The sequence below is a fragment of the Cajanus cajan genome, chromosome 9 (assembly GCF_000230855.2).
Source record: "Cajanus cajan strain Asha chromosome 9, NIPB_CcT2T_4, whole genome shotgun sequence".
Classification (NCBI taxonomy): Eukaryota; Viridiplantae; Streptophyta; class Magnoliopsida; order Fabales; family Fabaceae; genus Cajanus; species Cajanus cajan.
In genome coordinates, this window is record NC_138525.1 from 8,763,140 (window position 1) to 8,778,620 (window position 15,481).

Sequence of the window (15,481 nt, forward strand, 5' to 3'; positions counted from 1 at the left end):
TACATGGCCTAAAACACGCACCTAATACAATCAGAGTCATACTTAGATAATCTAGCCTAAGTTTATCTTGGATATATCTTCACACTTAACTCTAATATGATGATATCACATCCTAAGATCAAAACCTTTCATTAACACACAAATATCCATTAATTGATCCATAAGGTCACATACTTGCATATCAATTCATATTAGAATACTTCCTTCACATATACCATCCCTAAGCATATATGAATTGATCACCATGAACCAAGCATATCATTTTAATCAACCTTTCAATGACCAAACCTCAAAACATCACCAAATCTATTTTATCCTTGTTATGCCTATCATGACAGTATATATCTATAGAGTTATACTCATCCAAATGATTTCAAACCTGTCTTAAATGAAAGCTAAATGAATAAGCTACAACTCTTAAGATTTCAAAAAGATCACCTTCCTAACCAAAATTTCAACAATCACTTCAAGTATATTCAGCTCTAACAACTAGACTTCTGATCACCAAAGCAGTCATAACTAGAGTTCTAGACCTCCTTTTTACCTGATTCCAGTTCCATTAGAAAGATAGTATCTAAAGCCATAATTCTCATAAAGACCACAAAATCAGATTCTATCAATATTATACTTATACTAGCACAACAAAATTTCAACAAAAATAATCCCCACATCATACAACATTAGTGTACTAACATACCTTAACCATTCCAAACTCACTCCTTTCCACCTTAAACTCATATTCAAGCTTTTCATTACAATCCTAAACCAAAACAGCTCACAAAATAAAATTCACATACTACCTCAACCATAAAAGTTATCATGCAAGCACCAACACTCAAGGAACGTTCCAATCTCCCATCAAAACTTCAATTCTCAGATACAACCTCTTTGGATTCAATCACTACTACTATAGATTCCTAAATTCCATTAACTGTAAACTCTTGCTAAATCAATGTCTCACCTAAATCTAAGGTGTCAATAATTTCTAGTTGATTATCAAGGCTTTATTCATACTATTGGTACCTAAGCTCACCATAAAGTATTCTATTGTCCAATAGTAGCAGCAATTAGCTCCATAGCTCGAGCAATTTGCCGCCCATCCATGCTTGAAGAAGAATTAGAATGATTTCCCCTACCAGTCATCCTAAAAAGGTCAAAGAACTTTATGAGTTTACACGAAACTCATAAGAAATTCCTAATCAAGATTAAGAAACTCATGAGTTACTCATGAAGTTCCTTTCAAAATTCGTTTCCATACAACGGAAACATAACAAGACCATTCCCCACAAATCCTAAAGAGACTTGACCAGCTTTGATACCAAAACTGTAACGACCCGCCCTAGGTCGTCACATAAATCATCAATCATAATAAATAAATATAATAAAGAAAATATTAGAGCAAAAGCCAGCTACGCTAGAGTGTAAAAATTGTTTTCATAATAGCAAATATAAGTATATTAGTCATTCTCAGTAAAATTATACAGTCATCCAAAATATATTAACATTAACCATCAACAGAAACACCCTAGGTGCTGGTCAAGCTCTAAGCCTAGCCACTTCTCAAAGCAGCTACCCAGAAGACTCCTTGCTATCCCATGGCCTCACACCTGATCTGCTCCCCCACATAGTGAGATCATCACAGTTCCACCACATGGAAACATAAGGGTTAGCACTGTCGCCACCGGCCGAAGCGGGCGTTGGCTGTCGCGACGATGGTTTGACTCGTTTTGAATTTTGAAAAGTGGTGGATTGTTAGAACGACTTATTCTCAAACTGAGACCTTGTCGAACTAACAATTTTATTAAAATGATTCACCAATCCATGTTAATCCCAAACGGGACCCTCCACGGATTAGTGGTTTTCGCAAAAAGTAGGGTTCTTGGAGTCGCCACCAATGTTTTACTCAAAACATTGGAAAAAGGGATAAGGCAATTGATTTTAAAAATCAACCTTGGCCATTACAACCAGAGTTGGGTAAGGGAGTCGGTTACGTGCGGGGAAGGTGTTAGCACCCCCACAACGCCCCATTAGGGTTCCCTATGACAAATTATTTATTGAATAACAGTGTAAAATTACTAAATTACCCCTATTTATTATAAGTGATTATAAATTAAATATCTACATGATGAAGAATATGCAACACACAGAAAGCAGTAAAAGGAAGGATTTTAAGAAAAACCTCTTGAAGCGTGCTTTCTTATTGAAATAGAAACTGGGAAGCTTTTTGGCGTTCCCTCGCTCTACAAGCCCACTCGTTCTTTCCCTAAAGTAAAATTTTTTACTATGGAAATCAAAAGATTTCCCTTCGACTTAGTTCGAGACTCAAGCAAAAAGCTCAGAACTCAAAAACTTCGTCGGATCAACTCTCAGAGTGAATTCTAGGGCAGAACACTGCTCAAAAACCCCAGAATACTCAAGGAGAGGGTTAAAACTGTGTGAAAAGTGTAGAATGACGTCCAAATGACGTCTTATTTATAGGGGGGAGGCGTAGTACGGCCTATGTGGTCAATACGGCCCGTATTGAAGTTTTGAACTTCAATACGGCCGTATTGAATTCAATACGGCCGTATTGAGGTTCAAAAGCTTCAATACAGCCGTATTGATTTCAGTACGGCCTGTATTGAAGTTTTGAACTTCAATACAGGCCGTACTGAGCTCCAAACAGGCCGTATTGAGCCTAGTTCCTCCTATTTCTTTATTTTTGCTACTCTAAGACCTCTAAACCTACAGATAGTCATCCTCTGGTCTTCTAGGAGTCCTTCTGGCTGACCTTCCTTTGATCTTTGAGTGTCTTCGAGTCTTATTTCCGACCCGGACAATTTTAGGGGTCTACAGCTGCCCCCCTTTACTTAGTCAAACGGATTTTTAGTGTACCGGTTGATAAGTAAAGGAGTTGACCCAATTGTCCTGGGAATGAGCCCATCCTTCCGACTTGTAGTGTCTTCCGGTGGAAAATTAGTTGAGTAGCCTCTCCAGGTTAGCTTCACTCGACGCCCGAGCCGAAAGCTGTGAGTACGGTCTCTCCAGATACAACTTCACTCGACGCCCGAGCCAGAAGTTGCATACCTCCATGTTTTCTGAACACTTCGGTACTTGAGTTTGCCCTCTCCAGGGTTAGCTTCACTAGACGCCCTAGCCGGAAGCTGCGAGTACGGTCTCTCCAGTCAATTGAGTTTGCCCTCTCCAGGGTTAGCTTCACTAGACGCCCTAGCTGGAAGCTGCGAGTACGGTCTCTCCAGATACAACTTCACTCGACGCCCGAGCCGGAAGTTGTATACCTCCATGTTTTCTGAACACTTCGGTACTGAGTTTGCCCTCTCCAGGGTTAGCTTCACTAGACGCCCTAGCCAGAAGCCGCGAGTACAGTCTCTCCAGACAATTGAGTTTGCCCTCTCCAGGGTTAGCTTCACTAGACGCCCTAGCCGGAAGCTGCGAGTACAGTCTCTCCAGATACAACTTCACTCGACGCCCGAGCCGAAAGTTGCATACCTCCATGTTTTCTGAACACTTCGGTACTGAGTTTGCCCTCTCCAGGGTTAGCTTCACTAGACGCCCTAGCCGGAAGCTGCGAGTACGGTCTCTCCAGACAATTGAGTTTGCCCTCTCCAGGGATTTGTGATGGTTTTGTCTCCACAGTCCATGATGCTGCTTCAACAGTTTGATTTTGATGCCACTGAGGGCTGGATAACGCAGGGATCCGTCTAGGGGATGTACAGTTACTCACAGGTTCTTGTGTCCCAACTTTGCATTGTGTTGTTGGTGCCCATTGAGGAATTTCTGTTTCCTTGGGGTGTAGACACGAAGATGCTCTTTCTGAGATGAGCGGTGCCTTATGTTTGGCTGACGTCCTTTCAACGTTGGTGGAGTATCCCGGTTATCCTTATTCGGGTGACTCTTTTTGATTTTCTGATTTTTGCTGCCTCTGTGTAGGCTGTTATCCGCTGGGGATTCTGGCTGTTGATTTTGATTGGCCTCTTCTGTTTGGCGGATCGTCTTGATGTTCACTGTTTGGCTGAGAGCCGGATTCCACTTGGGGAATAATTTATTGATCTTTTAGATTTTTGCTTTTTGAAGGGGTGCCTCTTGGTAGGCGACTGGGGATTTGAAGTTTTTATGTCCCAGAGTATTATTTAGGAAGCCTCTTCAGGCTTAGCTTCACTCATCGCTTGAGTTGGAAAGCTATCTTATACTGGGGAGGTTTAAGTCCTTTCGACTTGGATATTTTGTTTGAATGATCAGGCCTCCCTTGGGGAATTTTGCTGATCGTAGTTTGATAGCTTTCACTGGGGAATTTGGCCCGTGAGTGGAAGCTGAGATGTCTCTGGGGAGTATTATTTCGGCGAGCCTCTCCAGGCTCAGTTATTCTGATGAGAGTATTATTTCTGCAAGCCTCTCCAGGCTCAATTTATTCTGTGAGGGAGTATTATTTCGGCGAGCCTCTCTAGACTCAGTTATTCTGTACAATTGGGGATCTTTATGTTTGCCTTTTATTGATCTTGGGCTTTTTCTGTGTTTTGCCTTTTTTGTTGATTTTGGCTTTTTCTGTATTTCGCCTCTTTTTATTGATTTTGGCTTTTACTGTACAGAAATTAAAAGTGCTAAAGAATTCTGAATTCAAAATAACAAATTTCATTACTAGAAATGAGTTTGTACAAAAAATGATTAAGAAATGGGGCTAAGCCCAAACAAACAAATGCACTAAAAGCAAAAAGTAGCCGGTCTTCACTCCTCTGCCGGCGGGTCCTGTGGAGGGTCCGGGAAGCGACGGTGCATCCAGACGGACAAGCTGTCAAATCCCTGCCGAAGGGCCTCGATACCTTGCTGGTGAGCATCAAAGCGAGCGTCGAAGCTCCGCTGCAAGGCACTGATACTATGCTGAGTAGCATCAAATCGGCTGTCGATGCTCTGCTGTAAAGCATCGAAGCGGGCATCAAAGTAAGCCCTGTCATGCTGGGAGGTGCTGGTTTCTGACTGCGGGTCCTCATCTCCCGGGAGCTGAATGTCAGCAAAGAGCTCACTGAACTCGTCGGTGGCCCGCACATATTGCCTTCCCACCTTGATAATCATCTTCATGTTGATTAAGGTGGGGGCACCAATAGGCTAAGGCGCCAGCTCCTCCGCATCTGTACCGTCGGGACATCCCCAAGCCTCGGCGAGCGTTGAAATGAGCGTGAAAACCAGGATGTAGCCTCGCCGGGCTTCGCCTCCCTCTCTCACTCCCAGATTCTTGATGTGCTCAAGAAAGAAGAATCCGGGGTTGGCCTTCTGTCCAATGGCCATACAGTATAGAGCCAGTAGATCCCTCTGTGTTACCGACTCTGGGCTTTTCTGTCTTGCATGAACAGAGCCAGTGATCAGCTTATGGCAGATGCGGAGTGCAGCAGGGAGTCGAGTGCCCTTCACTCCAGAATGGTAGTCCGACTGACTGGTAACCTCCCTCCACATCTCATTCAGGGTCAGCCCATCTGGACACTCGCAAACAGCATCCCTGTACTCCAGCTGATCCTGTCGTGAGAAAAAGTCGGCTTGGATGTTGAACTCGTCCAATGATAGGGAACGGTACCCGCCGTTCATCCAAAAGTCTACTGAGTAGACTGTCTCTCCAAAGCTATTTGTCGGCTCAGTGATGCCGACAGTAGCCAAGAACTCCTTCGTCGCTGTCAGGAAGATCTTAGCGTGAGGGTTGAGGAGGAACCCCCATCCTATGGCGTTGATGTAGCCTAGGACGTCGGCTCCCACTCCATCGCTTGGAGGATCTTCAAGTCTAATATCCTCAGTGGCTTGAAGATGAATGTCTCTAAGAGCTCCAGCTTCTCTTGATGTTTAGCGGTCATTTCTCGCTGGGCGGGGACCCTTTGCCTCTTTCTTGATGATTCGGCCATGTCTCTGAGCTTTGAGAACCTTGGACTCACTCACAAAGATAGTATGCAGAGGAGGGAAGAAATGCTGTGTAGAAATGAGGGAGAAATGGGCTATTTATAGAAGTGTTTATGTCAGTACGGCCCGTATTAAATCCAATATGGCCCGTACTGACATAGCCGTTATTAGGCAAAATATGGGACCAATACGGGCCGTATTGCACTCAATACGCCCATATTGGTGTGGCCGTTACACTCAATACTGGCATACTGAATTTAATACGGCCCGTATTGAAGCCGAAGGGTTGCCTTAACCCTAGCTTCAATACGGCCGTATTGAAAGAGTACGGCCCGTATTGATTTGATTTGGATTTTTTTTTATATATAGAAGAAACAGAGGATAAGTGACCTTCCATTACACCTATCATCTGTATGCATGTATACGATGTATGATGCACCTAATTCTATTTGATTTATCTTTCAAAAGAATTAACCGATGCGTTTTTTGTTTGGATTTTGCCATTCCTCAAGACGGACTGTGCTCTGCCGACTTTTATAACCGAGGAACGATGCATGTTATATTTGAATTTGGCGTCGTCAACCAAATGATCCTTCTCTTCCTTTAGAAGATACGTCAACCCTCCTATTGACCACTATATCTCCATGTTTCCACTAGATTATCCTAAAATCGTGTGGGTCAAGAGAGAAAAGAAAGGAAAGATATATATTTTTCTGAAAGTTTGTGTTTTAGAGGGGATTCGATTTTATTTTGAAAAAGGTTTTTGTAAGAATGGCTGGCCACGGTAGGCTCGCGTGTTTAGGCTTGTTTGTTTAAGCACGCGTGAAGTTAATCAAGTCTTTTATTGACGTTGTGATTTGACAACCTAGATAGCTTTCCTTGAACTTTTCTTTTTGAATTATGTTCATAGTACCATCATGGATTTCTTTTGCTTGTCCTTATTTTTGCCTAAAACCCCTTTTGGTGGTGTCTTAGCGGACCTTTGTTTTTGTTTATTTTGCAACCCTAATTTCTGCCTAGTTCACCCTTTTGTGGGATTCCTAGCGTGTTCTTTGCTTTTATTTTGCGCAGTCCCTCTTTTGGGTTTCCTGCCGAGCTTTTTGTTTTTAGGATTTCTTTTTATCCATGATAGCACTGATCGAGGCCAAGGAAAGGTGCTCTAAGTTGTCGCACACTTTCACATAAAATGATGCGGGTTTATTATTAAGACAATTTTAACTTCATTTATGCTTATTCAAACAGGGTTAAATAATATGGCCCATAAATTTATTGTAAGCAAGAAAAGAAGCAATAAGAAATGAATAAAGAATGATTTTATTATAATCATAATGGAATCATGTGCCCTATCGAGGCTCGGGGGTCGGGCTGTCCCCGAGGAGTAATCTCTAATAGTCATCAGGTTTACACATCCCTATCGGAAGGAGAAGAACACTTGATGACGACGACCGGCCTTGACGCTTGTAAATCGGCCTTCCTAAAGATCTGGCTTAAAGAACGTCGAGAAGGATCTTTGTTCCTCTTCGTTCTTTGATCTTTGTTAGGGTCATATCCTAACCCTTGTTTCCCCGGATTATCTCTGATAACTGGCAGCTCTGGAGTTCCTTGGGAGTCCTTGCCAAGTCCTTGTCCGGGCAAGTATCCATTCTTGGTGAGCATATGAGCTACCTTCTTCATTTCTCGGGGAAACGTTTCAACATTGGCAATCTCCAATGCTTGGAAGGCGGTTTCTAAAGCTTCCTCCGCTGCATCCACATATGGTATGGTAGATGGCTTGCTGATGAGTATGTCATCTTCAGCTTGTACGGTCACGAGCTTGTCACCCACTATGAACTTGACTTTCTGGTGGAGCGTAGAAGGAACAACTTTTGCATCATGAATCCAAGGTCGGCCGAGGAGACAGCTGTATGCAGGAGTAATGTCCATCACTTGGAATTCGACATTAAAGATAGTGGATCCGATTTGGATTGGAAGATTGATCTCTCCCACCACTTCTCTTTTAAATCCATCGAAGGCTCGAACGATCATGTTGCTCGGGCGTATTTGGACTTCCTTGATTGCCACTTGATCAAGCGTTCTTTTGGGCATCACATTCAAGGAAGATCCATTATCTACCAAGACTTTTGCGATGTGATATTCCTTGCACTTTACAGAGATGTGCAAGGGCTTGTTGTGATTCGGTCCCACCGCGGGGATCTCTTCATCAGTGAAAGTGAGGTGATCATTAGCCGTGATGTGACTAACAATCCCCTCGAACTTGTCTTGGGAGATAGTGTGCGACACATATGCCTCGTTCAAGACTTTCAACAGAGCTTGCCGATGCGGTTCGGAGCTTAGGATCAACGACAACAGAGTGATCTTCGCTGGTGTCTTATGAAGTTGATCCACGATGGAGTACTCGCTCTGTCGAATAAACTTTAACAGCTCGTCTGTCTCCTCCTCGGATTCTTTTTCCTCGGTTTTCTTTTCTTCTTTTTCTTTATTCTTGGGAGCTTTATCGTGAAGTTCCTCGGGAGTGTAGATCCTGCCACTCCTAGTCATGCCCCCAAGTCCAGCGATGTTAGAGATATCGCTGTCGGCAAAAGAATGGATGTCGTATATCCATGGCACAACCTTATTTGATTCGTAGGGAAAAGGTCTTGGCGCAGTAATCCTTAACGGTGTCGGACCTTCCCCTTTATTAGTCTTGATTACCAACAACGGAGCTGTCGTGTGCTTGCTCGGCGCGGTTGTTGGTTTGCATTTGATAACCAATGGCGTGCGATCCATTCTGAACATACGCATCGATTAATTCTTTCTTTTTATTAATGTTTATTAAATTACCCGGAGAGATATATGCAAATGAATGACTATGAAATGCAAAGGCAATAAATCTCAAAATTCGATCTTTATTCATTAAAGAAAGTGTACAACTTATCATACAATGCTTTGAAGCAATTTTTTACAATATGAGAAAAGCCGGTAAAAACCCACAGGCGGGTTCATTTTTCTTCTCCATTCATCTTCGGCTTCCTCCACATGGCGTGCCATTGCTTCAACTTGCATATGGACGGCTTGGCTCATATCATTACTAATCTTCTGAGCATCCTTCGCCTTCTGAATGTGATAGTTGATCATAGCCTGCAGCTCATTAAGCTCGTCTTCGGCTCGATCCTTCTCCTCTCGGAGTTTAGCCATTTGTTCTAGTCCCTCCCTTTCCTTCTTGCGGAAATCGGAAAGGCTTGCGGTTTGTTGTTGAGCAACTTCCCGCCATTGTTGCGCATCGGATTGAGTCAAAAGCAGATCGTCTTGCATGTCTTTGATCAACTGTGCCTGCCTTGCATGCTCGGCTTCAAGGCGTGCTATCTTTGAGTTGACTTCTTGGAGTTGACTACTCGGTTCAACCTTTGGCATTTTGGATGCCCGAATAGCCTCCTCATTGAGATTGGCACATTCATCCTTGAGCCGCTCTATCTCATGGTCTTTCTTCTTGCATTGCCTTTGTAGACCATCAATGACAAAACTGGATTCTTCATTCTTCTCTTCAAGAACTCTCATCTGAGCTCCCATGATTTCCAGCTTCTTGGTCAAGGCGTCGACTTGTTCTTGCATTAACCTCCTTGTAGTTGCGGTCGCGCAAGAGGTGGATGGTCGAGACACCCCTCTCTCGCTCCTCCATATCTCGTAGTCGGTGGAGGCGGATACCCGAGGCTTTCCAAGCTCTCGATCTCCCTCATAGATAGGTTTCTCCCATGCTCTAATGACAGCGTGCATATCCCTTTGATGCTCGGAATCGAAGGAGAAACACAACCCTCCAAGCTCCTCTTTGGTAGGAACAATTTGAGTCCTCATGAGTTGTCTCATAACCAATCTAGGTGAGTAGGCTATGCAACCTCTGAGGCCCATCAATGGTATGCTTGGATAATTGCCGCATCTTGTCAATACATTACTTGGACGGAACCAAGGACAAACCCATGTGAAGTGCTCAATACTCCACTGTTCCATCTCTTCCTTCCACTCGGAAGCATATCGGCGGCGTACGGGGATCTTCGAAAAACTCCTCAACGGATCGGGCAAGGTCCCCATGTGACTAGAGGCATAGAAGTGTGTGATGCCCCACACATACAACAAGGAGGTGCAGCATCGGATAGTCTTCCCTTGTTTCTGCTGAGATAGGTTGACAGAAAGCAAGGTGTCGGCAAGAATGGCAGGCACGGGACTCTTCATATGTACGTCCCAAGCGAAGAAAGCGTCCATAGCAGCATGGTCCACTGTGTTAGCGTGAAAGGGGAATAGGATCGTCCCAAACACTGCTAATGCTAGAGTCTTGTTGAAAGCTAACCAATCTCCCTCACCAGCCAAGGAAGAAAGGTGGTCTTCAATCATCGCAAGCTTCCAACCCTTAATACTGCCGTTCCCCACTAAAGCGGATGATCGTGATGGCAGTTTGACTTGAGTTGCGACCCTCTCTACGGCCACATGATTTCCATGGAAAATATAGACCCCTGCTGATTTGGGCCATCGAAGCATGAGTTCGTACTCCTCGAGAGTAGGAACTAAGTCAAACTGGGGAAACTCGAAACAATGCAGATCGAGACTCCAAAAGTGGACCAAGGCTCTCAGAAAAGCTGGATCCACACAGATCTTCATCAAGTCGAGAACTCGTCCATAGGATTTTTCGAACTCCAAACGAGCCTCTCGTGGCATCAAAGTACAGAGGTGATCCAACCTCTCGGCACGGTACAATAAGAAGTCCACTTTCTTCAATTGCCCTTGCATTCCCCTAGATCCCTCCATGATCTACAATAAAATGCATGATATGAGATGATGGCGATGAATATGCATGCATAGTGTTTATTTACCTAAGCATTATCATGTTTTCGGGATTTCCTAAGATGATGCATGATATTGCTTTGGTTTGGGATAAATATATATTTTTCTTGTTTTTCAAATGTTTTGTTTTTTTTTGGGTGAAAAGTGAAACTACCTATATGAATGTGATGAAGGTAGATGTTAACACCATGTAATGGAAGGTTCTTATTTCTATTTATTATTATTTTAATAGAAATGTTGTGTGTTTAAAGAATGCAAATGTATGCTCAAACAATTTCACATAATCAATGCACAAACAATTCACTCATCCACGAACAGTCACGAGCGAATCACGAGGTAGGGGTATCCTGCAGAAAAGTGCATATTCAAGGTGGTTCTAACTGTTCTCACCGGTCTGAGGCCCCCAAGGTGCCCCCATTATAGGGACCCAATTCCTCTCATGGTAAGCCGATGGAAAACTCCAACGCACTGTCGGACTTGAGTTCATGGTTATCACCTTGAGTGATGCTTTCCGACAACGGTCTACGGGCACCTATAGACCCATTCGACAACCGACCGTACTAACATCCACTCCCTATGGCTTGCCACTCATGCCCTCGGGTATAGAGGGAATTGTTGTGTGCAATGGTTTGTGTGCAATTTATATTTCAAACAATTGCGTAATTTAAACAAATAGCAGTTATTAAAGCCAAATAGGTAAAGCATGTTATCATACAAGTAAGGGGTAATGAAGTAATTTTAAACTATTATTTTAAAAATAATCCATCACTAAATGGGACTGACTCTCGAGGCTTCCCCAGTGGAGTCGCCATCTGTCGCCACCAGCCGAAAGGGGCCTTGGCTGTCGCGACGATGGTTTGACTCGTTTTGAATTTTGAAAAGTGGTGGATTGTTAGAACGACTTATTCTCAAACTGAGACCTTGTCGAACTAACAATTTTATTAAAATGATTCACCAATCCATGTTAATCCCAAACAGGACCCTCCACGGATTAGTGGTTTTCGCAAAAAGTAGGGTTCTTGGAGTCGCCACCAATGTTTTACTCAAAACATTGGAAAAAGGGATAAGGCAATTGATTTTAAAAATCAACCTTGGCCATTACAACCAGAGTTGGGTAAGGGAGTCGGTTACATGCGGGGAAGGTGTTAGCACCCCCACAACGCCCCATTAGGGTTCCCTATGACAAATTATTTATTGAATAACAGTGTAAAATTACTAAATTACCCCTATTTATTATAAGCGATTATAAATTAAATATCTACATGATGAAGAATATGCAACACACAGAAAGCAGTAAAAGGAAGGATTTTAAGAAAAACCTCTTGAAGCGTGCTTTCTTATTGAAATAGAAACTGGGAAGCTTTTTGGCGTTCCCTCGCTCTACAAGCCCACTCGTTCTTTCCCTAAAGTAAAATTTTTTACTATGGAAATCAAAAGATTTCCCTTCGACTTAGTTCGAGGCTCAAGCAAAAAGCTCAGAACTCAAAAACTTCGTCGGATCAACTCTCAGAGTGAATTCTAGGGCAGAACACTGCTCAAAAACCCCAGAATACTCAAGGAGAGGGTTAAAACTGTGTGAAAAGTGTAGAATGACGTCCAAATGACGTCTTATTTATAGGGGGGAGGCGCAGTACAGCCTATGTGGTCAATACGGCCCGTATTGAAGTTTTGAACTTCAATACGGCCGTATTGAATTCAATACAGCCGTATTGAGGTTCAAAAACTTCAATACGGCCGTATTGAAGTTCAAAACTTCAATACAGGCCGTACTAAGCTCCAAACAGGCCGTATTGAGCCTAGTTCCTCCTATTTCTTTATTTTTGCTACTCTAAGACCTCTAAACCTACAGATAGTCATCCTCTGGTCTTCTAGGAGTCCTTCTGGCTGACCTTCCTTTGATCTTTGAGTGTCTTCGAGTCTTATTTCCAACCCGGACAATTTTAGGGGTCTACAAGCACGTATAAAACCAACCATAGTATAAATATCATTTAACAATTATTTATTCAAGCCAACATGTATTTCCAAGATAGATATAAACCAATATAATGTATACACCATGCCAATGCATACATATTAATTAAAGAAATCCATAACCATAGTATACAATCCATACCATATGTATACATAATCCACATCCAAAGCAAAGTCACACCACCGTATAATCCATGATGTAACCAACACATCCAAACCAAATGTTGGCCTCAACACCTATCCAAACCAAGTGTTGATACGGTGAAACATGTCAGCAACCCATGTCTCACGCCTAACCTCTCATGGAAAGTATACAGTTGGATTACGTCGTCACGTAACCCTGGTGGGGTCACCTCATCCATCAGTATGACTCGACCCAGACCCATACCGGTAGCAAATAGATACTTAGAGGAGTACTTCAGAATCCACATCTGAAGCGGTTTACTATATAATCCTTGGAAAATTTCGAAATTGGAAATCCTTACAATGGGATTCCGAAATACCATATTTTCTCCAAAGATTATATCCCTGATCTCACCAAGAGACCTCCCATCCATAACCTTACTCCTCTCAGTCCTATTTACTTTTCCAAACCACATACACATACTTCATAATTATATATATAAACATAATCATAACCATGCCAAATTAAATATCCAAAACAACCACCAACTTGAATAAATAACAACCATCAATTTAAATAAATAACAACCTTCATACAAACAAAATTGCATATTAAAAGTTATACTACTCCTATCATGCTCATGTATACTAGATTAAGTCTTATAAGTACTACCCATACTAGATTAATTTTATAAATGCCACCCTTACTTGGATAATCCTGAACTGAAACTCGGGCAGAAACTGAGACTATAGCACAGCTGCCTCCCCAAAGCTCCTTCCGTCTAAAATAGGGACCGGAGCTAAAACTAGGACAGAACCTCCTCCTCTAGATTTCCCTTGGTCTTCAAAGAGAAGAAGAGGGAAAGAAGAGAGTATAAGAGAAGAGAGAATAAGAATGAGAAGTGTTTCTTGGGATGGTTTGCAATGGAGAAGTGAAGGTCTATTTATAGTCTCCAAAACACATTAAAAAATGTAAAATAATGGAGAAAAAGATAGACAAAACTAAGTGGAATGAATTAGTGGAATGAATTATAGAAGTTGGTGGGAATTAATGGAGTTGGTGTGAATTAATGGAGTTGGTGCCATGTTCTTTTCCTCACCGACTTTGGCCACCGCTTTGGCCCTTATAGACAATCGAATCTGAAAATATTTTCTTCATGAAAGTTGTAGGAGTTTCTCTTATATTTCCATAGCCACCAAGTTTGTATCATTTGAACAACCACCGACCAAGTTATGCCCCAAACACCGAGGCTTGCCAATCAGCCCAACGAGAAACAATTGTATCAATTAAATACCAATTTTGACCTTCTATACGAACGAATTTGCAAATGGCTATTTCTGCAAAAGTTATGAGTTTTTATCTTAGGTTTCCATTGACACCAATTTTGCATCATTTGGGCCATCACAGACCAAGTTATCCCCCAAAAACCGAGACTTGTCAGTCAGCCCAGCGAGAAATGGTTCTTAAAAATTCACAACTATCTAATTAGGTCCAATAACACACATATCTTTTTAAAGCTTATAATTATGCATAAATGGAGTATGAATTAACTACAATTAAAATATAACTACCAAATTATGACCAAATACCATATAATAATAATAATAGTAATAATCATTTGGAAAACTAGGATGTTACAGCATCACTGTTAGTGTAGAGGTTTACCTGGGTTGTATACGAATCGATATGTTCGTCGGGGTCAGTTGTGCCGTCATAGAGGTCGAGGTGGAGGGGTTTCCATCCGCGGGGTAGCGGAGTCTCCATGATGCCGTCCACGAAAGGGTGACGGCAGAAAGGCTCTTGGCCTTCAAAAGCATGGGTGGCGGCCTTGCTGGTGTCCTGCCCTGACTTATACGTCGGTGCGTGAGATCGGTGCGTAGCGGGCCGTGAGGTTGGTGCCTTGGTCGTTGCCCGAGATTGAGTGGCTGAATGTGCCTCTTCGTCGCATGTGTTGCTCTCGCGGGGAGGCTGGTTGGAGTGGTGTCGAGGGAGTTGAGAGTGGATATGCTCGTTTTCAGCACGTAAGGCTGCGAGTTCTGCTTCATTGGCTGCCTGCATAGCTGCGAGATCGTTTGCATGCTGAGTGCGCATGTTCTGGAGGTCGGCGTTGTGCTGTTATCGCATCTGTTCGACCTGATCAATCAGCCTTCTCAATGTTGTTGCCTCGCTATCCATGGTGGCTGAGTGGCTTACGTTGTCCGTTGCTCTTCTGATGTGGCTCCTGGTAGAAACCATACAGGTGGCCGATGAGAGCTGTCACGATCGGCCCCACGGTGGGCGCCAAATGTTCTTACCAGAATCTGGTTGTGGCGATGACCTGTCCAGTAAGATCGGTGAGCCTCCTTTGGTGATGTGCTGGTGCTCCAAGATGGGGGAGGTACCTGCAAAAGAGACTCCGATGCTAAAGTTAGGGTTTGTGTGAATATGAGTCTCATTTTAATAACGCACGTACCTTGGTGTGAATTAGGTTGTTTTTGGGCTCTGGGCCTGAGATAAGATATAGTATGATTAGATAATGTATTTCGCCTGGGGCGAGATCCTTTGGGATCAGTTATGATTTACACTAGGTACCGAGCTGACGTCATGCAATGTGTACCCGAGATCATCCTGTGTCGTGGTGCCAAGCTCCGAGCTCGGTTTCACAGATCGGATAGTACACACACCATACTAGGAGAGAAGATCTACATTGATATCATTTAT

General features: G+C 43.0%; 1 long non-coding RNA gene across 1 annotated transcript; it reads right to left on the reverse strand.

Annotated features, from left to right (window-relative positions):
• Positions 1-1,453: 1,453 nt before the first annotated feature.
• On the reverse strand, positions 1,454-13,675 carry LOC145951622 (uncharacterized). Its single transcript, XR_014429421.1, has 2 exons — positions 13,489-13,675; positions 1,454-1,612 (listed from the first exon to the last, which is right to left on the reverse strand). It is a non-coding gene; the product is annotated as an uncharacterized LOC145951622 (long non-coding RNA).
• Between the last annotated feature and the right edge of the window lie 1,806 nt (positions 13,676-15,481).